The sequence below is a fragment of the Phacochoerus africanus genome, chromosome 10 (genome assembly GCF_016906955.1).
Source record: "Phacochoerus africanus isolate WHEZ1 chromosome 10, ROS_Pafr_v1, whole genome shotgun sequence".
NCBI classification, from domain to species: Eukaryota; Metazoa; Chordata; class Mammalia; order Artiodactyla; family Suidae; genus Phacochoerus; species Phacochoerus africanus.
Window position 1 is genome coordinate 10,592,097 of NC_062553.1, and position 27,141 is coordinate 10,619,237.

General features: G+C 42.5%; 1 protein-coding gene across 2 annotated transcripts in view; it reads left to right on the plus strand.

The window, feature by feature from the left end:
- Positions 1 to 27,141, plus strand: part of C1QTNF7 (C1q and TNF related 7) — a 98,320-nt gene that overhangs the window by 7,466 nt on the left and 63,713 nt on the right. Inside the window, exon 2 of one of the 2 annotated variants that reach the window (XM_047799133.1) lies at positions 17,749 to 17,804. The exons of the other annotated variant lie outside the window; for it this stretch is intronic. The gene's annotated coding sequence lies outside the window, so the exon portion shown is untranslated. The remainder of the gene's footprint in view (positions 1 to 17,748; positions 17,805 to 27,141) is intronic. 2 annotated transcript variants of the gene reach the window in all.

Below are 27,141 nucleotides of genomic sequence, written 5' to 3' on the forward strand. Positions count from 1 at the left end.
TAATGTTGCCACAAGCTGAGCCACAGATTGCAGATGTGGCTTAGATCCAGTGTTGCCATGGCTGTGGTGTAGGCCTGCAGTACAGCTGATTCAACCCCTAGCCTGGGAATTTCCATATGCCACAGATATGGCTATTAAAAAATTAATTAGTGGCCTTGACAATTTCTAACATCCTCAAAGCAGCTTACTCACTTAACTCATTTTTTCAGTTTCCTTCTTGTACCATTAATTGTTTAGGAAAGACTTTTTTTTTTTTGCTTTTTTAGGGCTACACCTGCGGCATAGGGAAGTTCCCAGGCTAGCAGTTGAATTGCAGCTGCTGCTGCCGGCCTACACCACAGCCACAGCAACGCAGGACCCGAGCCACATCTGCGACAGCTCACGGCAACGCTGGATCCTTAACCCACTGAGCGGGGCCAGGGATTGAACCCTCATCCTTATGGATCCTAGTTGGGTTCGTTAACAGCTGAGCCACGAAGGGAACCCCAGGAAAGACTTCTTATGAGTAATTTTGACCCCCATCCCCTCTAAAATCTAACTTGAGTCAGTAGAACCTCAGCTTAGGGATCCTTTGACTCACCAACCCATTTTATCACAGGTGTTCACAGCAGTTCCTCAGATCATTCGAATCTCAGCCTCTCCTTCACCATAAAGGCCATACGCCCTGGCCTGGTCAGAGGAGGGGGCTTTGAAAATCTGTCTCTTACCCGCCTTCCTCGTCCCCTTCACTCCTACTGCTCTCCTCTTGAATATCCATATACCCGTGTACACCAAACACCACAGGCTGGGTGGTTTAAACAACAGAATTTATTTGCTCGCAGTTTTGGACATTCGAAGTCCAAGAGCAAAGTGCCAGTGGGTTCAGTCCTGTTTGAGGCCTCCCTCCTTCGTTGCAGACGGCCGCCTCCTCCCTGTGCCCTCCCGTGGCTTTGTTCTCTGTGCAGAGCGACCTGGCTTCTCTCTGTGAATCCAAGTCTCCTCTTTTTATAAGGACCCCAGTCAGACTGATTAAGACCCCACTCTCTAGGCTGCATTTGAACCTCGTCCCCCCCTTCGCATGTCTCCCCTCCAAACACAGTCCCGTCCTGCGGTATTTCAACATGTGACTTTGGGGGAAGCATAATGCAGTCCAGAGCAACTCAAAAGCTATGCACAGAGGACGTCACGGTTTGTCAGGCATCCCTTTTCTCATAATCTAAGGAACGGAGTCTCTTCCCTTGCCTTCGTATGAATTATGTTGAACCATATAAAAACGACTGACCTGCGACCATTCCATTACCTACCAAAAAAAGCAATTTCCTATGATTCCAATATAATCCGGAGACTTAAAAACCCCCACTTCTTAAACACGATTTATGTGCGAGGCCCTTAAAATATCACGGAAATCGTGGGTCGTCCTCCTGTTTGTCCTTGAGTCTGAGATGAAAGGGTCTCCAAACGGACTTTGAGGATTTATCCACATCACAGACCACAGCTTCAGCACCAGCAGAAGCAAAGCTTACACGTAATAGGGCAGCCTCTTGCATTAAAATACCACTGGTTCCTGCTGTGTAGCTTTGAGAACTATGTCTAGATACTTACATCGCAACACAACAATGGGAGGAAAAAGTATGCATACATGTATGTGTAACTTGGTTCCCATGCTGTACAGTTGGTGGGAGGGGGAAATACCACTGGTCACCAGAAAGTTCTTTCTTATGCCAGAATCAGGTCCTTTTTCATGTTTCTCCCCTGGTCCTTGTTCTGCTTTTAGGAGTCACAAGGAGAAGTCCACCTCTTTCCTGTGGCTCCTTAAATATTTAAAGACCATCACCACCTGCCTTCCTAACTCTCTCCAGGGTCTCCCTGGACTTGTGGGAGGATTTTTTTTCCCCTGAACCCTGTATGGGTCACCAAGGAGATTCATGCCCCTCTTCAAATGGACATCCAGATCTGAACACTGGATTCCAGAGGAATTTCACATCTAGTGCTAGCTCCAGATCAATTCCCTGGGAAGGATAACAGCTGCACAGAGGCCCATGTTGAGAAACAATCTGGACCCAATCTAGGATTATCAGGAAAGAATGGAGACTTCAATGGGTAATGTCTTAAGGAGAATCAGATACTCTAGAGAGCTGCCATAACTTCCAAGGTGGATGCTGTCTGACAGCCCAGAGCACAGGGGAGCTGTCACTCTCTGTGATTTAAAGAGTCTATTTTCCTTGATGCTAAATTTGCATCAGCTTTGCTCATCAGCCCATCTCATGAAACAGACCAGCTAAGATGCTCAGCTTCGTCTGTAAACTTAGTTGCAGCAAAGCCTATTTCTCTCCATGTGATGGTTCTGCTTTTCTTCCTCCACCCCTAAAAAGAATGAAGAATCTGCCGTTGTGACTCCCTTGTGTGCCAGTTTTGGTTCTAACCCTTCCTGGTTGTGTGTTATGGGCAAGCTATTTGAACTCTCTCAGCCTCTCCTTGGTCATGTCGTGTTAAGTAAGATATTGCGTGAGAAAATTTTCCAAGTCAGAAGGTGACATGAAAATCCTGGTTAATGTTAGGAGCCTGATAGGTTTAGCCAGCCAGATAATCTTTTGACTTTGGTTTCTTTATTTTAGGGGATTTCATCTCACTGGACAGTCTGACACCTGGCAGATTAAAAACAAAAGCACAGGGAGTTCCCTTCATGGCTCAGTGGTTAACAAATCAGACCAAGAACCGTGAGGTTGCAGGTTCTATCCCTGGCCTTGCTCAGTGGGTTAAGGATCCGGTGTTGCTGTGATCTTGGTGTAGGTCACAGACGTGGCTCGGATCCCACGTTGCTGTGGCTCTGGTGTAGGCTGGAGGCTACAGCTCTGATTAGACCCCTTGCCTGGGAACCTCCATATACCGCTGGAGCGGCCCTAGAAAAGGCATAAATAAATAAATAAATAAATAAATAAATAAATAAATAAATAAATAAAATTTAAAAATAAAAACAAAAGTACAGGCAAGAGGGAGGAACACGCACTAGATACTCAGTGAATGGACTTGCACATAAATGTAAAGTCATCAGGGAAAGAAGTTTAGCTGAGAAAAAAGTGCTTCCACCATGAGGTCAAAGCAGAGTGGCAGCTGAAATCCAGAGTGCCCTCTGCCTGGTTGTTCTGATTATTCAAGGGCGAAGGTGTCTGGTTTGGGATGATGTGTGCTTGCCGTATGCTTACACCAATCTACTGCTATCCTAATGCTTTTGCCTGCAAAAGAAAACCGACCCATTTCTCTGAGGGCTGGCATTAGCACAGCTACACCATATGCTGTATCTTGGGGTGACAAACCTAACTCTGCAGACCCAAGCCGGCAATGCCCTCAAGAGAATAAGCATGGAACAGAGAGCCAGCAGACCTGAAACTGCAGGCCCCACCCACTAGTGGGGGGTGTCCGGCGGCGATGTCACCCATCAGTGCCAGACCTTCAAATTTGTCAAGAAAATCCACATATCTGGATTTTTATGTGATGTGTTCCTTTTATAAAAAGCTTTTCAGAGTTCCCATTGTGATTCAGTGGGTTAAGAACTCGACATAGTGTCCTTGAGGATGTGGGGTGGATCCCTGGCCTCACTCAGTGGGTTAAGGATCCAGCGTTTTGCTGAAAGTTATCGTGTAGGTTGCAGGTGCGGCTGAGATCCAGCCATTGCCATGGCTGTGGCATAAGCTGGCAGCTGCAGCTCCAGTTTGACCCCTAGCCTGGGAACTTCCATATGCTTTTAAAAAAAAGGAAAAAAATAATAAAAAGAAGGAAGATTTTGACCCATAGAAATGGCAGTGTTATATGGTTTGACCCAATATAATCTAGAGACTTAAAAAGAGTTCTAATTGTCTTGCTAGGTGAGAAATATCGAGAGGACTTGCCCTTCAAAAAAATCTAAGTGGACTCTTACACACACACTGTTAATAATAATAGCTAACAGAGAGCACTTCTTACTCAGAAAGATGCATGTAGGTAAACCCTCATTTAATCCTCCCAATATACCTGTAAGGTCTGTATTATGTTTATCCCTACTTTGAAAATGATGTTTATCCCAAAGCCTCGCCATCTGTTGGTAGTGACACATATGTACATCAATAGATGATCAGAGCCAATGTCCTTATGTCCCTTGGATTGGAGGAAGAAATTTGAAATGTATGTTGCTACCCACACTCCCAGAGGCTGGGGGTGAATGATAACTTCTGGTAACTTTGGTGTTTTGGTGGCGGTTTTTTTGAGGGTTTTTTTTTGGGGGGGGGGGCTGGTTTTAGGGGCTGCACCCGAGGCATATGGAAGTTCCCAGGCTAGGGGTCGAATCAGAGCTACAGCTGCCAGCCTACACCACAGCCACAGCGATGCCAGAGCCAAGCCACGTCTGCAACCTACACCATAGCTCATGGCAGTGCCAAATCCTTAACCCCCTGAGCGAGGCCAGGGATCCAACCTGTATCCTCATGGATCCTGGTGTGATTCGTTTCCGCTGCACCACAAGAGGAACTCCTACTTCTGGTAACTTTAGTTAGTCCACTCAGGTTCCCATAGCAGGACAATACCACAGACTGGGGGCTTAAACAGCAGGAATTTATTTGCTGATAGTTCTGGAGGCTGAAAGTCCTAGATCAAGGTGCAGGCAGGGTTGGTTTCCAGCCAAAACCCTCTTTCTGGCTTGCAGATGGCCACCTCCTCGCTGAGACTTCACATGGCAGAGCGAGAGAGATCTGTGTGGTGTCTCTTCCTCTTCTTACAAGGACACAAGTCCTGTTGGATCAGGGCCCCATCCTCATGACCTCAGTTAACCTTAGTGACCTCCTTAAAGGTCCTACCTCCAAATAGATCCACAAGGAGGACCGGGGCTTCCACATATGAATTTGGGGGGTGGGGACACATTTAAGTCCTTAACACCCCACCCCCTTCTATAGATCATCAGCTTCTCTTGCCTTTTTCTCCACCTCTCCCCCCACCACACTCAGCATTCTTCCCATCCAGCCCACATCATTCAGCCACCTCCCTCTTTCCATCGCATGCTTTGTGTCCTGCAGTTCATTCTCCTACACAGCCTCCCTTTTCTCACTTCCCGAACCCCTCTCTTGACTCGTTCTCCTCCTCTTTCCCTCTTCCCGTCCTCTGTCCCCCCCCTTCTCGTTTATTCCAACCATCACCTTCTCCGAAGCCCTCTCCCCTCTCTTCAGTTTCTTCTTGTTCTCTTCTCCACAATGGCCCCTCAAGTCTAAATTCTATTTTTGGTTTGTTTGCATTTACACTTCACACCCTGCAGGGTGTCGCCCCCATAACTGGCGTGCCTTTCATAGTGCCTGGTACACAGCAAAAACCCCAGAAGTGTCAGAAAATTCTTTCTGAATAGGATCTGAGGCAAGTTAACAGCAATGCGCAATTTTATGTTTACATTTACAAATGATTGTAACTGATGGATCGGGTCATAAAACCAAATTCTTTGTGTTTTCAGAGTATAACTTCAAGACAGCTAAGCTTTTTTTTTTCTATTAACGAATAAAACAACATACCCTTGTGTCTTAGAAATACAGAGAGAAACACTTGAAGAAACCACTAAAAATTGTTGAAAGACGAAAACAAAAACCGAAAACCAAAAAAGCAATGTGCAAAATAAAGCAGTTTAAGTGGAAATTAAAAAATCAAAGCCATGAGACCGAAGAGAAACAAACTATGTGAACCGCAGACCCAATCTGGTTACTGTGATTGAGCGTGAAATTTCACTTCCTGGCAGCTAAAGCCAGAGTCCTTTCCGACTTAAAGGGACCCAGGCCACGCTAGTGTGCTGGGGTGAAAGGCTGCCGGAGCTGAAATGAGTTCCTTTTCTCTTACCCTGACCCGGATCCTGCCTTGGAACAACTGTTTTCCCCATATCTCAGCTTTCTTCTCAAGCTTCCACTGATCCCTCACTGGCTCTCCAGGGCTGTATTGTGTTAAAAAGCTCACTCAAATCCTATTTAGAATGCTGTTTTGTGTAGCGAAGAATGCATATCTTATAATTAAGGCAATTTGTCGTTGAAGTGGTTGCTAGGATGCTGCTAAAGGAAATCTGCCGTCTTTGCTGAATCAGAAAGTTTACTGAATGCGGGTTCAAGCAACAGCTGTGTGGTTCATGGGAGAAAAATATCAAATAAAAGAAAGAAGGAAGGTAGGAAGGGGAGAGGAGGTGAGGGAACAGACTTTTCTCTGAATCTTTTTCTACGTTCCCCTGAAGATACTCAGTTTTGGAGTTCCCTCTGTGGCACAACGGGATCGGTGGCATCTTGGGAGCCCTGGGATGTAGGTTCGATACCCGACCCAGCACGTTGGGTTAAGGACCCTGCGTTGCTGTAGCTGCAATTTAGGTTGCAACTATGGCATGGATCTGATCCCTGGCCTGGAAACTCCATATGCCTCAGGGTAGCAAAAAAAAAATGAATTTCCTCATCCTCCCCAACATTGACATTGTACTCTTTCCTCTTTTCTGCTACTGTCACCTTCCCTCTGAAGCCTGCAGAGAAACCCTTATCTCCATCTTAGGCTGCTTCCTCACAATAAAAACCTAGTCCTTTATCTCCAACTCCAACACTTCCTCCTGAACATAGAAATGTAACCATTGTCACAGATGTTCTGTTTTGTTACTGACTCAACCATTGTCCTAGACTGTAAGTGACAACTGGTCAATGCCAAAGACTCTTGCTTTCATACTAGACTCTGGATACTAAGGGTCAGTAGGGCCATTGTCAAGATAAAGTAGAGGCGGCTTGGGGGACCAGAAGACGAGAAGTATTACAACCAAAGCCCATAGGAGTTCCCACTGTGGCTCAGAGAGTTAAGAGCCCAACACCGTGTCCATGAGGATGCAGGTTCGATCCCTGGCCTCACTCAGTGGGTTAAGAATCCAGCGTTGACACAAGCTGCAGCATAGGTCACACATGCGGCTCAGGGTATTTCTGTGGCTGTGGTGTAGGCCAGTAGCTGCAGCTCCAGTTCAAATTTTCGCCCGGTAACTTCCACATGCCACATGTGCAGCTGTAAAAAGAAAAAAAAAAAAAAAAGGCACATAAGCAAGGATTGAGAGGTCCTACCCTGGAGAAAGGAAAGACGGGAGATAGGAGAATGATTTCAGCTATTTGAATATCTCTCTCAAGTGTGATACTGGAGTCAGTTCTCCAAGAAAACAGCACCAATTACTTAGGATTCTAATCAAGAGAGGATTTGACCTGAGCTCAAATCTCATCATTTTCTAGGCTTATGTTCTTGGGCAACTGACTCCCCATCATCCCATCATTTCTTTGATGTGAAAAAATGAGGATAACAGTTTGAGTTTGCAGCAAAGATACACCATGGTGCTCAGTTGATCATTGCTCAGATGAACATTCCTGATGTTTCTGTTGAAATTCAAGAGAAGAGAAAGCATTAGATATACAGGGTTACAGTTTGGATCATAAAACATAAGATTTTCTTTCCTTCCTTTCTTCCTTCCTTCCTCCCCTCATTCTTTCTGCACTGTCTAGTCATACCTTGATCCTGCATTCAGTAAACTTTCTGATGAACCAAGAGTATTAGACTTCCTTTGCAACACCATAGCAACAACCCCAACTATAGACTGCCTTAATTTATAGTTAAGCCTTACAATACTAGCATTCTTTATTACACAAACCTACCTTCTAAGAACAGGATTTGGGTGAGACCTTGAAAGGGATTCAGGAGTTCCCGTCGTGGCGCAGTGGTTAACGAATCCGACTAGGAACCATGAGGTTTCGGGTTCGGTCCCTGCCCTTGCTCAGTGGGTTAACGATCCGGCGTTGCCGTGGGCTGTGGTGTAGGTCGCAGACGTGGCTCGGATCCCGCGTTGCTGTGGTTCTGGCGTAGGCTGGCAGCTACAGCTCCAATTCGACCCCTAGCCTGGGAACCTCCATATGCCACGGAAGCGGCCCAAGAAATAGCAAAAAAAGACAAAAAAATAAAAAATTTAAAAAAAAAAGAAAGGGATTCAGAAGACGTGTAGCAGAGCTCTGCAATATATAAATAAAGGCGAGAGAATGTCTTACCTGTGGTTCTCAACCTTAGCTGCACCTTAATTATGAACAAGGGAGCTTTGAAAAACCCCAAAGCCCAGACTATACCCACAGAGCATTCCATCAGAATTTCTGATGCTGGGATCCAGGGACAAATAATTTTTTAAAGTCCCCTGGGTGATTCTAATATACAGTCAAGGTTGAGAACTGCTGTTTTAGAGAAAGTTAGCAGGCAATGGTGTAGAAAGCTGCAGAGTTGATGACGCTGGATGTGTACTCATGCTGTGAGCATGTGGGTAATTTTCTAGGCCCTCGAGACACCTTCCAGGAGAGCTGCAGAAACAGAAATCAGGCTTGACAGGAAGAAGGGAGTGGCTGGGAAGAGTCCACAGCAGGCGCAGCTTAATCCTTCAACAAATATAGCAGAACCCTGAAGGGAAGAGTGGCAAAGATGGCTTGAGGACTTAGCAAAAGCCAGACAATTTATTTCTAGACTATGGGAGACCTAAACATATTTAAACCAAAGATGAGCCTACCACATCTTGTACCCTTGCAATTTAAATTTGGGAGAACTAGTTAAAAAAAAAAAAAAAAAGCTTGCACTGATCCAGTGGATTTCATCTTGATTTCAGCTACATCACAGGCAGTTGACCAACTATGCCCCCTGCTTTATGGCTCATTTCCTTTTAGCTACCGTTTGTTAAATTCTTTGTTGTGTGTCAAATATGTCGCTTGATGACCTCTCTTGATCCTCACAAAATCCTATAATGTGGCTGCCTCCCATTTTACAGACTAGGAAACTTTTCAGATGAGGAGATGAGATTCAGAGAGGTTCTGTGGTTTGTCCACAATAATAAGTGGCAACACTTAGAGTCAAACATGAGTCTGTATAACCCTGAAACTCACAGTCTTTTTACCCTACCCCTGTGCCTCCAGATAAAGCACTAATTCAATCCCTGGAGAGTTGCTTGCTTCCTTCCAAACCTCCAAAATTAAAAAACAAACAAACAAACCAACCCTATGCTGTTAAAGATGGTGTTCTGGCTCCAAGACCTCTAGATGAAATGAATGAAAAAGTGAAAATGGGTTAGAGGCTGCAGAAGGGCTTGAGGAAGGTACAAAGCACTTTGGATAGAGGTGGGCACCAGGTCTCTGTCATCACTGGCACAGATACCCAGGAACGTAGTGGAGGGGCAGCCAGAATTGGGGTTGCCCACAACTGACATGAACCTGCATACACAGTGTCCTGAGCTTCATGCTCACAGTGCAGTGGGGTTTGGACAGCAACAGCCACTCTCAACACCGGTCCTCTCTGCCATCTGCCCACGCCTTCCTCCTTCCCTGGACATGTCATCCTGGCTAACTCCTGCCTGCCAAACCATCCACCTTGTACCAGCTCATTTGGCCATCTTCTCTTGCTGAAACTGAATCTCCACCTCCCTTGATGACCCCCGACAACTGATTAGTATCCACTTGCAATATTTTCCTCCTAGTATATCCAGGTATATAGGCTCCAGAGGGCGCTTTGATTTCTGGGATTTTAGCTTAGAGAAGAATGAAATTTAATGACAAGTATACTCTTAGTTCCAAATAGTTGCATCATCTGTGTCAAAGAGATGATTTCCACTTGGGCTGCCATCGCAGACGTGATGATCAGTTGTCCCCTTCACTCAGACGGGGGAGTGAGAACAATTTTGCCTTCCCTTCCAATCAAAAGTTCTCAAAATTGGCGTAACATCCACGTAAAAGAGCCAATGGCATTTTGTGTTGCCTTTAAAAAAAAAAATCTTAATATTGTATCTTAAAAGAAACAGGCCAACAAGGTCATTCCAGGACAAGTTTTAGATTCTTTGAGAATCAAGTTGGGTAAGACCATAACAGAGACTGTTTAATTTGGACAAATCGCCAACATGTCCTTAAAAGGAAGGATCAGCTGAGCATTTTGGGGGGGCTCTGATTTTCAGTTTTCTTCAAAAGCGAGTCTAACAAAAATTCAAGGGTAGCCGTGCAACATATTCATGAAATACAAACACCTCAAATAGAGCTTGTATCTCAGACCAAATCAGTCCAGGAATGGGTGGTAATTTGGACAAGATTTCTGTCTGCGATGCCCTAGATTGACTATAAAATTCGTCAGAAGGCAAGGAAGGGCATTTGCTGAGCGTCCACTGTGAATCCGACACGTGCCCTACTCCTAGCACATGTCAGATGGACATCTCATTCTCTCCTCTCAATTATGGAACTAGTCCCATTTACCAAGAAAGAAAAAGAAGTAGGAAATGTGGTAAGTGGAAGGGAAAGATGTGAGTTGAAGAATGAGATTGCAATCATGACGCATCCAAAATGTATCTCGAGTCAATGAATGAATGAAACTTAGAAGGAAGCAGAAAACAAATACAAGGAAATATATTATACAATGAACCTATAGGCCCCGTATCCATTTCAGCCCTTGGAAATTGGAAGCTGATGTTTCACATGAATCTAAAATTTCAGTCTGGGACATCCCAATATCCTGAAGAAGCACCACCATCTCTTTCGCCACAGCTGTTTTGTGGTTGGCTTGTTATGTACACTTAATCCTCATCATAACCCACTTTCCAACTAGGGGAAATGAAAGTCATAAGTCTCAAACTTCAAAACAGGGAAGGTTGGACAGCATCTTGAGAGGATATGGACCCACATATCCAGTGAAGAACAGAAAAAAAAAAAAAGAGATTTGCATATGGAGTCCTTGGTGAAGGCCAAGCAGCCCTGTCTGATCAGAGAAGAATGTTCTAAAAGAAAAGTAGGGACATGAAAGTTAGGTAAGGGTTGGATAAAGGTCCAAACTGTGGAGGACTCAGAATGCTAGAGAGGTAACTATGACTTTATTTTCAAGGGACTGGGAACTCATGAAAGGCCTTTGAGTGAGGGAGACATGTGGGAAGCGGAGTTTTATAAGAATTAAACTGGTCATGGTTTGAGAGAGGGACTGGAAGTGGGGAGGCCAGATTGGGGGGTGGCGGGGGGGGGGGGGGGCTTTGCACAGAAAAACTCCATGACATTCACAGCCATGGCTCTTAGGAGGCTCTGTGTGTCATTTTGGCTCTGCTGTGTTCTCTTTGGCTAAAGCAGGCATCTTTGGGCTGTTTGGCGCTCTGCTTAATGGGCTCCTGCAGAATGGTCTAATTCCCGTAGCCTTTGATGTGAAAATGTCATCTTGAGTGAATTCTGGGAACTCTTCCAGCAGAGAACACCCACTAAAGAAGGGGGACCCCACTACAAGCATGTTGACTTTAAGAAGCAGGGAGATGGTGATGAGAAGAAAGCTGCTTGCTGGGTGGGGGGGGCGGGGAATGTGGAAATGTGCTTGCCTCTTTAAAGAATTGTTCCCAGTGCCCTAGGACACAAAGTTAAACTCTGCTCCCAAAGTAGGAAAGTCAGAACGTGAAGGGCTCTGTTGAACATCATACTTGATAATTTTCCATAGAGACATTGTTGCCTCACCCCACTCTGCTCATGTCTGCATCTCTGGATTCTTGCTTTTATCAGAGCCATCTCCAGAGATCATTCCATAAGGAACATCCTCGCTTGGCCTTGCTTTTTGTGGGGTAGGGGGTGTATACCTATTACAAGTGGTAAAAATTCAAGAAGACTTTGGGAGTAGAGGCTGGAGAAAGAGCATTGCATCTCAGCTCACTTAGGTCTCTGATCTTGAGCAAATTCATTCAGCTTCAAAACCGTCATAAAAATACGATCAGATAAACTAGTGGAGATGACAGTATGATACACAAAGTAAGGGGGACACAAAGGTCTGCAGGATCATAAATTAATGCCTCCAGGGCCGTGTAAGAGATGCAAATGAATGCAGTGGGCTGCGTGAAAACTTGAAAACCAGAGCTTACAGGCCCCGCCCAAAGAGGGTACCAGCTTCTGAGCCCCACACAATTTATCCCCCAATGTTTAACTAATAGCAACTAATTCTGATCATTTGCAAACTCCAAACAGAGCAGTGGGTCAAATTTGGCTGCCAGTTTGCAAGCATGGATTGGTTGCTTGCAAATGGTTATGCTCAAACTCCAGTTCTGCGCTCACTGGTTGTGTCTGTTTAGAAATGTTTCGCATCTTCTCTAAAGCTTGCTTCCTCATGAAAGCAATGTAGATAATAAGGGCCATGCAGAGAGCATTCACTGAGAGTGTACACAGGGCTTGGCAATCAGGAAGTTGGAGCTAGGAGGTGGAAGCCCCCTGCAGTGCCAGACAATAACATTTTAGTTACTGGTCTGCAAGGAGGTCTGGTGGGTGGTAGATTGGCATGAGTTTTCACCAAAGGCCTTCATCCAGTTTTGTCTTCTTAATGTTCAATACATGACAAAAGGTTTTTTTTTTTATTAAGGTATAATTGATTTGCAATGTTATGTTAGTTTCTTGTGTATAGAAAAGTGATTCAGATATAGACATATAATTTCAGATTCTTTTCCATCATGGGTTATTCCAAGATACTGAATATATAGTCCCCTGTCCTATAGGTAGGTCCTTGTTGGTTATTTGTTCTACATATAGTAGTGTGTATCTGTTCATCCCAAGCTCCTAATTTATCCCTCTCCGTCCTTCCCCCTTTGGTAGTCATAAGTTTTGTTTGCTTTTTTTCCTGTGTCTATGAGTCTGTTTTTTTTTTTTTATAAATAAGTAAATTTGTATCATTTTTTAGATTCCACAAGTAAGTGATATCATATGATATTTATCTTTATCTAACTTCACTTACGATAATAATCTCTAGGTCCATCCATGCTGCTGCAAAATTGCATTATTTCATTCTTTTTTATGGAGAGAGAGAGAGCCATTCTTTAGCCATTCATTTGTTGATGGACACTTAAGTTGCTTCCATGTCTTGGATATTACAAACAGTGCTGCCATGAACATTGGAGTGCAGGTATCTTTTCAAATTAGAGTTTTTGTCCTTTTCATAACAATTTTTTTTTTGTCTTTTTGCTATTTCTTGGGCCGCTCCTGCTACATATGGAGGTTCCCAGGCTAGGGGTCTAATCGGAGCCGTTGCCACCAGCCTACGCCAGAGCCACAGCAATGCAGGATCTGAGCCATGTCTGCAACCTACACCACAGCTCACGGCAACGCCAGATCGTTAACCCACTGAGCAAGGGCAGGGACCGAACCTGCAACTTCATGGTTCCTAGTCAGATTCGTTAACCACTGCGCCATGACGGGAACTCCCCCCATAACAATTATTTTTAAGGCTCAATTAAACTTCATTGCTGCTCCCTATCAGTAAATGTTTTCATGTCACTAGGAACTATGCCCTGTGTTAAGGGGAATAAATACAAGGAAAACATAGGTGCTGATGATTAGAGGATATATGACATTTAAATGACGCATCACAGAAAAGGCCAATGTCACTAGACTTGGGCTCTCCTTGACCCCTGATTTGCTTGGGTTTGGCCTCCACCAAGGTCTGGTAGGTGTAATAGGATGGTCTGGTACACTGAAACGGCCGCAGGTACTCCACTTGGCCAAAAAGCTATCCTCTGAATAATCAGAGGATAGCTGACTTGCTTTGGGTTTGGAGTGAGTGACCAGACATTTGAGAGTTGGGTTCTATAAGCAAAAGGAATCCATCAGTCTTCAGTTCTTGCTGTTTATAGTAGCAATGTTCTATTTAAAGTCATTCCAAAGACTGACACAGCAAATTCATTGCTCCTAGGGGAAATACAGAGTTGGGTTCCTCTGGTCCCAGCATTTTCTGCAGATGACCTACACATACCCTTGTGTTACACATGTTTCTATTTAAAGATACTTTATTTAGCACATACTGTTGATTCATTAGCATTGAATGCATGGCAACAGAACTAAAACTCATGCCCGATGGAATGATGCTTATCTAACCCACATAGTTTCTCCATAAGGCACCACAGCCTTCTTTACTTAGATATACTAGACAGCACTTCTTGGCTGTGACATGGCAACACACAGACCCTTATTTATCATAAGGGAGCTGAAAGGATACTTATTTATCATATGGGAGCTGAAAGAAGAAAGCAAAGCATAGCCTTGGTTGACCTTGCCAGGAACATGCATGTCAGGTGACTCACATTTTTTTGGCAGTTCTGTGCATATCTACAAATGAACAGGAAATCACTATTGATTTTGAGGTTGCCAATAAATTTCAGCAAGCGGGCGAATTTGCAAATACAGAATCCACAAATAAAGAGCATCTAAAAGTTATTCACACTTTTAAACTGTATCTAAAAGTTATTCACACACTTAACATTTGCATTTAAACTCAGCCTGGCAGAGCTCTGGTCAATTCACATCGACTCCATTTATTTCTAAAACCTATGAACAGTAACTAGCCCAGAGGACATCATGAACATTGAAAAAAATTAAATGTTCCATTGTAGAATTTTTTTCCTTTAAAGGACATAGATCTCGAATGGAATTATCCCTGAGACATCTTACCAACATACTACATCAGCTGCTTGAATATTTTAGCATTTAATTGGTAGAAAAATCTTCTTTCAATTAAAGCAGACTCTCTTTCCAGAATTTCTACTAGTTGATCCTAGTTTAGTCCTTAAGAACTACCCAGAACAGGGTCGAGCTTCCTTCCATGTGGTGCTCTTTCAAGCATCTGAAGACACTACTGGTGCCTCTTTCAAGTTCACAGTTTCCCATGTTCAATGTCCTCATTCCTGGTAATTACCCCAGTTTAAAATCTTTATTTCGGGAGTTCCCATTGTGGCGCAGTGGAAACGAATCCGACTAGGAACCATGAGGTTGCAGGTGTGATGTCTGGCCTCACTCTGTAGGTTAAGGATCCGGCGTTGCCTTGAGCTGTGCTGTAGGTCAGAGACGAGGCTTGGATCTGGCATTGCTGTGGTGTAGGCTGGCACCTGTAGCTCCGATTAGACCCCTAGCCTGGGAACCTCCACATGCCACAGGTGCAGCCCTAAAAAAAAAGACCAAAAAAAAGCCAATGTTAACATCTTTATTGCTTTCTTGGAACAATGTTCTAATCTATCAGAAGTTAACTGTCATCTCCTACCTAAGGTTCTAGAATGAAATGAGTAGCCTCAGACTCTGCTGGTTAATTTATACAACTTTACTTCCGCGTCCCTTGGCAATATATGTGAAACTGTTTAAAATAAGCATATCCCTCCATGTCTTAATTTTTTTTTTTTATCTTTTTAGGGTGACACCCAAGGCGTATGGAATTTCCCAGACTAGGTGCCAGCCACAGCCACAGCCACAGCAATGCAGGATCTGAGCCACATCTGTGACCTACACCACAGCTCACAGCAACACCAGAGCCCTAACCCACTGAGCAAGGCCAGGGACCAAACCCACATCCTCATGAATACAGTGTCAGATTTGTTTCCACTGAGCCACGATGAGAACTCCTTAAAATTTATACTAAGGAAATAATCACAGACATGTACTAAAATTTAGTTATGAAGATGTTCATTACAGTTCATTACATGTGACTCCAACATGTGGAAACGCCCAAAAATAGAACCATATCAAAGAAATTATGGTACATCTATACAGCCATGAAATAATACATGCCATTAAAGTGTCAATGTGAACAAATCTATGTTGACTTACATAGGTATTTATATAATTGTAGTAGGAAAGAAGATTATAAAAGAGTGGTTACAATCTGATTACATTTTATCAAAGCATCCTTCCATATGAAGGGACAATATTCTCAAGAGGTTAACAAAACTCTCAAAGTTTAGTTCCACTGAGTGTTTCCCTTGTTCTTTATCTATTTTTTCTACCTTCATACTCAGGGAAAAATCATTCTGTTCAGTGCTTTGCAAGATTACAATGAAAACAACACTTTGGTGGTTCCCTGTCATTTTCAGGAAAGAATCCAAACACCTGACTTGGGACACCAGACTTCTTACAATCTTACCTCTTATGTTTTAACACCTAACCAGCCATAATGAACCATCTGCAATATCCCCAATTTTTATCACTGCTTTCCACCTTACACCTTCTTTTATTTTATTACGCAATGAATTTATTACATTTGTAGTTGTACAATGATCATCACAATCCAATTTTCCACCTTACACCTTCTGCTTGAGAGATATCCTCCAGGTTTAGAAACTGATTTGGGGAGATGATCCAAAAATTACTCAAGTGACAAAACCAGTCTAGGTTGCCTGTCTCTGAAGCTGCCTCCAGATCTGAATGAAAAACTGGGACCATCAACATGATATGTTTCTAATTGTCTGGGTGCTGTATTTAATCTCAGCACAGGCAAGCTAATCACTTGTGCATGTCGGCTATCTGGAGAAGAAGGAAAATCCTGAAATACAGCCCATTCCATTGACCTATATACAGAGGGTCAAAATAATTTCAAAAATGTGTTCTTTCTTTTACAGAGGAATGATCCAGGGTATTTGGAGCAATATCTTGGCAGACATTAAAGCCTAGTTCGCAAATCTATGCCCTTTGTGTCAGATTCGCTAATCTGGCCCACTCTGACTTCTTTGTCTCTTTCATTATAAGAAGTTACTATTGAATTTCAAAACCTGAATGTCATAAATAAATTCCAGATGTCTTCCCAAATCCCTAAATCTCACATTAGAATAAGGAGAAACATAAGGATAAGAATAAGGAGAAGAGAGTTACATTTCAATTCACTAAAAAGCTAAAAGGATCTCTGGGCAATATTTCAGCCCTTATTTCACCCAGAAAACACATGAACTCTTTGGAGTTTCTCATGGATCTGAAGTCCTCAAAATTCAAAGCCCAGCTGTCAGACATATGTTCTGCTTTATTTCTCCCCTTAAGAGGTAAAAATAACATCATTGAGAAATGCAGGGCCCTAGAGCCAGGGTGCCTCAAGTCCAGTCTAACTGGGTGACTTTGAGCAAGTCACTTACGTGCCCTATTCCTCAGGTTTCTCATGTGGAAAATGGGGATTGTTATAGTACCTACCTCACCGAGTTGAGATGAATGAGTTAATAATTTAAAGTGTTTAGTGCTTTGCTGGCCACATGACAAAATGTTTGCCCCCGTTACCCAAGAGGTGTGAGTATGGAGAGCTGGTGTGGGTCTTAATGGCTACACCTTCTTTTCCCCTCTTTCCCTCCAGATAAACAGGGTTAATCCAAAGTTAAGGACACTCTCATCCTTCGGTGAGTGACTAATAACCCAACTTCCGGTCCCAGACCTTTCTCCTAAGCCTGGTCCAGACCGAGAATTCCGGACCTAAGTCAGCATTCCTGAATCTTGTTACTGAGCCATGCCATCCCACCAACTTTTCATCCAGGGTTACTTCACTTATGTAAATGTGGGAGCCCTGTCCTCAGAAGATTTGTGGATGCAGCTTCACACCTCCAATTAATTACAGTTGATCCCATACGTAAAACACCAAAGTGCCATAATACGTGCTCAGAGAAATGATCGTTTTCTTCCTTCTTTTGGTTTCTTTCCTTCTGCCATTAATGATTGATGCCTATGTTTGCAAGAAACACTTCGTTATAACCATGACAGATCTTCATGGCTCTCCTTCAACAGAGAATTTACAGCACATATATCCTTCAACATCTCAATGTCACACCTCAAGACCAAGCATCCGTGCCAGGAGGCAACTGGACAAACTTGGCACTATTTCCCACTTGACCTGTTTTTTTGAAAGCTTGTGAAATATTTTAGTACTTACAGATTCCCTTTCCCCGTACTTTGTATATCAACTCTTCAAGGAGGTATGATTATTGATGTTATCCTCATTATCATGACCTTGCAGTCTGGAAAACTAAAGCCTAAACAGACGAAAAAGCCTTGCCCGAAATCGTCCAGCTGGTAAGTGACTAGATTCTCTGCCTTGACATTCTTTCCTTTTTATCTACCACACTTTACTACTAAATAGTAAACTAAACCAAATAGTTTAATAGTAACTTGTAGGATTAGGAGTTCCCATCATGGCTTAGCAGGTTACGAAACTGACTAGTGTCCATGAGGATGCGGGTTTGATCCCTGGCCTCGCTCAGTGGGTTAAGGATCTGGCATTGCCATGAGCTGTGGCTTAAGTCACAGATGCGGCCTGGATCCCAAGTTGCTGTGGCTGTGATGTAGGTTGGCAGCTGCAGCTCTGATTTGACCCCTAGCCTGGGAATTTACCTATGCCATAGGTGTGCCCTCCCCCCCCAAAAAGGTTATAGGATTAAGGAGTGCAAGCCTTAAAAGAAATCTCATTAATTCTTTGTTTGCATTAGATCTTTTTTTTTTTTTTTTTCTTTTAAGCTCTGATTTCTCTGTTTTCTCTGATGTTGCCATGGTTGGTGAAAAAAAGCTCATTGCGGCCATTCAGCCAGATTGGAGCTGTTTTTGCAGGCTATCGTGATTGTGTATTGGATGTTTGGGTGGTTTTTTTTTTTTTTAAGCATGTTTAATTGGTGTTTCCTTTCAAGCAGAATTTTGTTATACTGCAGCCAAATCATGCCTCATCTAGAAAGAAATATGAAATCTTCCAGAAAGTTTGTTCAAAAAGAGGCCAAATCTTTTGCAACAATGAAGTATTATACACAAATCTGAAAGTATTCCATACTAAAAGCAGGATGGGAATGCAGATTAGAGCTGTGTCAATAGGGAATGTGTGACTTCATGGAACAGAAACCCAACTTCAGTGGCCTAGCTAAATAGGGGCTTATGTTTCTCACCTTAAAAAAAAATTGAGTTTGGAGATGTGCAGTCAAACCCACAATAGGTACCGTGGTTTCACAAGGTCATTAGAGACCCAGGTTTCTTTCTGCTCTTCCATCATGGTATGTGGCTTTATTTTTTTTATCACGATCTCAAGACGTTTTCTCAGCATCAATGTCATGACTGCCTTTTGCATGAAGGCAAAATCCAAAGAACAAAATCTGAACAGGAGATACCAGCTTTCTTTCCCCTTTGGGAAGTTTCCCATCAACCTCTGTTTACATATCATTGTCCCTACTGGGTGGGTCACGTGACTCCCTGGCCACAGGGAGTCTGGGGAGATGAGCATTATCTGGGTCCCGTTGCCTCCCCAAAGAGATGAGCCCTCTGTTAGGAAGAGAGAAGAGCAGATTCAACATTGAGAAGCAATGAACTGAGTCTATCAAGACAACTAACATTCATGGAGGGCCCAAAATGTGTTAGACACAGACTAAGACCATCCTAAGGAAAAAAAGAATACTATCCTTGCAGTAGACATAAAGAAAATGATATCCAGAGAGATGCAAAATGTGAGAAGGCATTTTTTCTCAGAAGCGCGCCACGTGGATTTTTCTCATGTGACAATGCCTGGCACGGAATAGATGCTCAAAAAATGGTTTCAAAGGTTTCTCTTCTCTTTGTGCTCTCTAGCAATGCAACACCAGTTTTCACCTGGAGTGCCTCTATATTTGAATTATCTAGTTAACCTTTCTGTCCTCTAATTTTGGCTACTGTTCTGGTTCTGGACAGTGTGTCCACATCCCCCAACCTCTGGCAAATAACCCTGCTGCCTTTATTAGAAATCCTCCCTGCTTGAGGAGTTCCTGTTGTGGCTCAGTCGGTTAAGGACCTGACATTGTCTCTGTGAGGATCTAGGTCTGATCCCTTGCCTGGCTCAGTGGGTTAAGGATCCCGTGTTGTCACAAGCTGCTATGTAGGTTGCAGATGCGGCTAGGATCTGGCCTTGCTCTAGTTGTGGCTACAGCTCTGATTCTGTCCCTGACCTAGGAACTTCCATATGCCAAAGGGGCAACCATAAAAAGAAAAGAAAAAAAAAAAACTTTCCTGCTTTTGATATATAGTCTCCCTTTTGATTTTCTCTCCAGAGCTGTAATGATATTGTTTTCATTTGCAACTTCATCAGCTAAGTCATAACTAGCCTTTGGTTTGGTTTGGCTTTTATCAGCATTCTTTTGCTTGGCACCTAGTAGGAGCTCAATGATATCTGTTGAATGAATGAATCTCTGCTTCATCATTTACCAGCTGTGTGACCTTGGGCAAGTTGCAAACTTATCATGATGAGAAAAAATAAATAAATGCTCATATTGGAGTTATTGATTAGGCTGCAGCACTACTGGCTGCCTTAGCTGATAACTCTGGCCTGCCACCATGCAGGGGGAGAGAAATTCATAGAAAAGAGATGCACAGCAGATAATGCCAAAAACATTTACTATAGAATAGCATCTGCACTGTAACAAGACTCATCTCTCTAACATTCGTTAAAATTAACAGGCAATCCTGAACTGTAATAGCTTCACATATAATAAATGCTAAAAAATGACACCGGAACATCTCCAAATCCTACGCTGAGGTTTTCAGAGCATGTAGAACACCGCCGTGGAAAAGAAATGTTTTCTGGGCAAGGATCTTTCTGTTGCATCAGTGGGAAAATACATGGGATGCCAATGATAAAAGAAAATACCCAGAATGCTTGTCTCACTGACACAGCTGCCTTAGAAATGCCTTAGGTTTGAATTAGGGGGAAGCAATTAAACCATCTCTGTTCAGAGAGTCAATGCAAATTGCATCTCTTGATTGATAGTGAAAACCAAAGCTGGAGTAAATCTGGAAATCTGATATTGGGCTGCCTGGCCCTTTGTCCCTAAAACAGTGTAAATACACACCAGGGTAGATGGGTTTCCGTCTTGCTTGAAACCCTTATGTATCTGATTTCTCTCTAAAAAACATCCGGTGAAACCAGATTTTTAGAAGCGACAAGCAGGTGTTTGGCACTATACATAACTTCATACATAGGGTATGAGTCACTAGCGACTTTTCAAGGCGTTTGTTAGATAGCAGAGTGTAGCTCTCAAGAGATTTCTTTTTTCAGGCAGCATCAACAACTGGAAATGTATTTGTGTGCTTGAGAATCAGGCAGATCTGGCTTTGACTCTGGGTTTGCTCTCGATAAATGCACAACACACGAGGCATACTACTTATCACTGAGTTTTTTCCTCATCTATAAAATGGAAATAACACTTTAGTTGAACCAAATGAAATTGCCAGATTTGAAGTCAAGAGACGTCTATTATTGGAGATTTCATGTGGTTCAGCCTATACCTGTTTCATGGGACTGAGTCTGGGATAGAATCTCTGTATGTCCACTAGTCGAAGCTCTATTATTGCATGAGGCAGGCATCCAAATCAAACTAGCTTTAAAAAAAGAGATGGATGTCAAATCGCAACAACATACTCTTCAAATATCTTTCATGTTTATTTGTCAGTTATACATCCGTAAAGCTAGAAATTTTTAGAAAGGGGGAAGAATGCATTAGCTCTCGTTCTTGGGCAATTTAGGAAGGGTGTTAGCGTCACGTGTGGGAAGATTCAGGGGCTGGAATGATGCTCTTTATCCTCCCTCACTCTCTGCCGCCCCACCTCCTTCTAGGGACTTTGTCATCCCTGGTGGACGAGATCATCTTGGTGATCAGGTCCAAGGATCATCTTCTGTAGAAGCAAAAAGGATTATTCTCCCAAGGGCTGTCTTTCTTGCCTTACATGTTCAGGCCTCAGCTAATCACGGTTTCCATCATACTGTTAGATGAGAAAGGAAAGTCAGTCTGGTGGACTTTTCTCCCCTCCAGAGAGATGGCAGGAGGGAAGAGCACTGTACGTGAGAGCCTGATTAGAACTTCATGAGATAGGGTAGCAGTACCCAAAGAATCCTGGGGGTGCTAGGCCAGCAAGAAAGAAATACCCACTACAGTGTGCACAACCCTTAGCACAGATTCTGGGACGTGGAAGATGTGCTAAAATTAGCAGAAGACTTTCCTACACTGTACACAAAGGATGTAAGACCAGTGACCAACCTTTCTCAATTTGCCCATGACTTTCTTGGCATTCGCATGGTAAGTCTTGCATCCTGGAAAATTCCTCGGTCCCAGGTTTATCGGGGTTTATCTGGACTATTCCCATTTGAAAACTGAAAGTCCCACATCTGGGTAATCCCTTCAGTCCCAGGCAAACCAAGATAACTGGTCACCCTGCTCAAAGATGGTGCTTATAGCTGTAAATCTTAGCTGCAACTGAGGTGTTGTTAGGTCAGTTTATTAGTTGTTGCATCCATAGAAGAATGATGCCCTATGGTACATCCAAAACCATGGAAATAGTAGGTAGATAGTCCCATGGAAAAATGTGTAGGTCACATCTTTCATCTGGACTTATAGGATCTCTTCCTTTGCTTTCCCTTCCCTCCTGCTTTCTTTTCTTTTCTTTTTTTTTTTTCTTTCAATGATTTTCCTTCTCCCTTCTCCTCTTTCCTTTCTTTCTTTCCTTTCTTCCTATCTTCCTTCCTTCTTATCTTTTTTCCTTCTCTCTCATTTTCTTCCTTTTCTTTTCCTTTCTTGTTTGGCAACATATTTATCTTTCGAATGACATGAGATTTAGATTTTATTTGTGATCTTCAAAAGAGCTGTTATGTGTTGTTTGACGAAAACAAGCCAGCCTCAGTAAATATATTTATCCTGGATAATCCACCAAGTAAGTGGAAACTTCACTGTTGATTAAGACAAGAAGTGTATATGCAAATACTGTGGGCTTATGGAGACAGCATGGTCATGAGGCTGAGCATGAAGAATGAAAAAACTGGGGGTAAAAAAAAACAAAGCAGAGATGACAATGATTGTGAAATGAGGAGACTGGAGGCTGGAAGGGCTTGAGAATGAATTCTTTCAAGGGACATGTCGGTTTCCCTGTTTACATAGGGGTTGCATCTACTACTAGTTGAAACTGCTGGGATTTGGGAACTCTTTCTTCTTTTAAATCAATATTATCATTAATTAAGCAATGTAAACCAGGAAATCCTTCTTGGTTACAAACTATGCTTTGAAGCCAGGCCTGCATTTGAATGTTTTCAGTCAAAACCTTAAAATAAAATTAGGAGGAAAGCAAAGTCTAGTCTTTGAAGGAGGGCTATCCTTGAGGAAAACAGCCTTCTGAATGAAACTTTGGAGCATGATGAGACTTTTGTGGCCCTTATTAAAGTGCTGAGGTCCGAAGAATTAACTCCACTTTGGAGGCAAGTCCAGAGGCTCCCTCATGACAGGGGTTTCATCCACAAGTCAAGATCATTTGCTTGGGACTTCCACTGCATTTGGGTTTTCCAAATAATGACATTCACATCACTTTCAAAATTTTTGTTAGTACATGGTACTATCTGTGCTCTTTTTGTAACCTAACACTTACCTACTAATTTACTTTTTTAGTTAGCTAGACTAAGATGATGTAGCTAATGCAGTTAATCAGGGCTCATGGATAGCAGTGTCTAGAAAGCCCAGGCTGACTCTCAGACTCTAATGCTTTTTAAACCTTTGTGGGAAGAAAAGTATTGTCATCCACAAGAAAAGCAGTGTACTGTGGTGGCATGGAAAAGGCATGGAGGAATCCCTAGTGTGGCTTAGCTGCTTAAGAACCCAACATATTCCCCTTGAGGATGCTGAGGTTCCATCCCTGGCCTTGCTCAGTGGGTTAAGAATCCAGCATTGCCACAAGCTGAGGCATAGGTCACAGATTCCAGCTTAGATCTGGTGTTGCTGTAGCTGTAGTGTCGTCCTGCAGCTATAGCTCTGACTCATCCCCTAGCCCAGGAACTTCCATATGCTGCAGGTGCAGCTATAAAAAGACAAAAAGGAAAAAAAAAAAAAAAAAAGGCTTAGAGCCTCATCTCCTGGTTCTTATCTTAGTTCTATTTTTTGGTAGCCTCAAGATTTTGGTTAAATGACTTCAATTTTCATATGGTTTTGAGGCCTAATTAAGACAGTGCCTAAAAATAATCAATGAACAGTGCTAGCCCTTTAAAAATGTCAGTCAAGATTTCTTCTTAGTCCATTAGCAGAGAGAACAAAAGTTTGCATAGTCCTATAGGGCAATCAGTTCATTTGTTCTGGAAAAGCCAACTAAATGGGGAATGTAATAAAGATCACATTCTGAAATATGTAGTTTCAAGTCATTACAATAATCTAGGGGAAATCTTTTTTTTTTTTAATTTATGTTGAAACCAAGGGGGATCTCTAAAGACTGGAGCACTTCGAAGAGAAATGTGTCTACTAGCTCCATAGAGACAAAGGGTGTGTCATAGCATTTGTTGCTAAACTGGCTTCCCCCAGGCCAGATTTTTATCGCTTGTAGTTATTGAGTCAGAAGTAAGAATCAGAAGGGGAAATGTATATATTTAACCAATAAATAAATAAATATATTTAACCAATAAATATATATATAACCAATAAATATATATATATTTAACATAACACACACACACACACATATATATATATATATTTAACCAAGGTTTTGTGAGTCTCTTTGCACAAGAGCTGATTAAGGGCCCAATGAGAAAACACAGCCCAGAGTTAGGGAAAGAATGATCTCCTCTTCCTCTGCAGAGAAACCAGCCTCAGTTTGCTATCACCAGGATTTTTTAATAATTTTTAAAAATTCTATCCTCTGATTATTTTGAGGCTAAGGAAATATATTTTTAGTGCATTTATTTTTTTATCTGACACCCATATTCAGTGTATATTATTTCTAATAACCTTTTAAAAGTGCTTGCATTGTTTAGGTGTACAGTTGCATTATCTGTCAATAATGATAACTTTGTTTCTTCCAACCCAGTTCCTATACCTCTTATTTGCAGTTTCCTGTCTCATCACATGCAAATGATTTTGCCATTATTTAGGAATAACTAAAATAGTATTGTATTTTTGACCCACTATGATAAGGACAACTTTGAGAATGTAGCAATTAAAAGCCCAAGAAATAGGTGAAAAATCTGTTGTGATAAATTATATGTAATGTGACAATGCCCTGGGCAAAAACAATGGGTAAAAATGCAGATAGGAAAAAAGTACCAATGAGCAATATTTTAATTGAGTAAATGAATGAACATAATAGGATATAAGAAACAAAACGTAACCACAGGGTTAAAACATATTGCTGTGAAATTATCCATCACACCAATCAGGGTTCAGTAGGAAAGATCACTCTAGGTAGGATTTAAGATAAGGAATCAAAGCCTTAAACAATCTTTGAAAGAATTGCAGAGAATCTGTACATAGGTGTGAATTGCATTGAACTCTACAGCATGCAAATGAATCCAACCAAAAAATGCCAAAATCTGAATAAGCTCTGTAGGCTAGTTAATACAATTGCACTGATGCAAGTTTCTAGTTTTGATATCCTATTTCGGTGATGTAAGTTGTCACTATTGAGGGAGGCTAGTTTTTGTTTTATTTGGTTTTTATGCAATTTTTCAACTTTCTGTGAATTAAAATTATAATTATAAAATATTATTATATATTAATTATTTGTAAAATATTGATTATTATACACTGTATTAATATACAATAAACACTGATTGATTCATCTATAATTATTTCTTTTTTATGATTTTTATTTTTTTCATTATAGCTGGTTTACAGTGTTCTGTCAATTTTATACTATACAGCATGGTGACCCAGTTACACAGACATGCACACATTCTTTTTTCTCACATTATCATGCTCCATCATAAGTGACTAGACCTAGTTCCCAGTGCCACACAGCAGGATCTCATTGCTTATCCATTCCAAAGGCAATAGCTTGTATCTATTAACCCCAGACACCCCATTCATCCCACATCCTCCCCCTCCCCTCGGCAACCACAAGTCTATTCTCCAAGTCCATGATTTTCTTTTCTGTGGAAAGGTTCATTTGTGCCATATATTAGATTCCAGATATAAGTGATATCATATGTAATTATTTCTAAATAAAAAGCTTTTTTAAAAGAGGGAGCCGTGGAACCAACAGTTGGAGAAAAAACATGCTGTTTAGCTGGAAACTCAGAAGTGCAGGATGGCTGGGAAGCTACACTACTGTGTGATTCCAGGATTTCACACAGAAGCACCTGTAAACCTTGCTTCACTTGACTGAGCTCACTCTGCCCGCAGCTGCCACCAAAGAATGTCTTCTTCGTCCTTTCTGCCTTTCGCATCCCTGTGAGTGTCCTCCTTGGCTGGCTCTGATCAGGGATCCTGCCTGCAAGGGATTCTGGGAAATGTCCTTCCAGACTCTCCCTCCCTGGTCTGTAAAAGAGAGACTAGAAAGGGATGGATGATGCTGAGCTGAAAACACATATCCCAGCTCACTGGGTACCCGAGGGAAACCACAGAGCCCCCTTTACCCTCTTTTCCCTCTCAAATGCTCTAGGCAACAATATCCTGAGCTGGGAATTCGCAGGAAGGAAAAAATAGAGGTTCATGGCTCAGAATCTAGGCGAGAAAAGGAGGTAGAGGCAGAATGTGTCCTGAAAAGAGCAGGGCTTTGGTTACCACATTTCACCTTTGGACACAGCCACTTATTAGCTTCGTGACCCTGGAAAAGGCACTGCGATCCTCTCATAACTGAGTGAGAATTCACTGAGAAAAGAAACAAGCGGGACTTTGTACCCAGTAAGAGCTCAATAAATGTTAGCTCTCGGCTCTCACTTTCTCCAGGTTCTCTATGGACTGAATTTATATTCCCCCCACCCCCAAATTCCTACATTGAAGCCCTGACCCCCAACGTGACTCTATCTGGAAACAGTCCTTAGGAGGTAAACGTAAATAAGATCAAAAGGGTGGGGCCCTGATCTAACAGGACTGTGGCCTCAGAAGAAGAGGAAGAGAGAGAGAAAGACCTCACTCTCTCCACCGTGTGGGGACAGAGCAAGAGGCTGTCATCTACCAGCCCAGGGAAAGGCTCTCATCAGGACCCAACCAGGCTGGTACCTCCCTCTCAGGCTTCCAGCCTCTTCCAAAACTGTAAGAAAATAAGTTTTTGTGGTTGAAGTCATCAGTCTATGATATTTTGTTATAGCAGCCCAAGCCGACTAAAACAAGGATTAGAACGTTGCTCCTGCAGAGGATCAAGTGTGAGCCTTAACCACCCTGACATTTAAAGAATGAATTCATGAAAATGCACGGGAAGTGAGTGCAACAATCATCAGCTGGCTTTGGGGTAGCGCATTTTCAAAGGTGATGCTGACCTTGACTGATCTGGTGTTCGGCTGTGACTACCGGCAACTGGATCCAGTCTGGGTCAAGGCTGTGGATGTTTTCTATGTGGTTGAGCAGAATGTTTTCTCCTCATTTTTATCCTTACCATCACATGAGAAACGGAAGGACACTTAAACTGTAAGAAAACCAGTAGTGGCCAAGAGATGGGA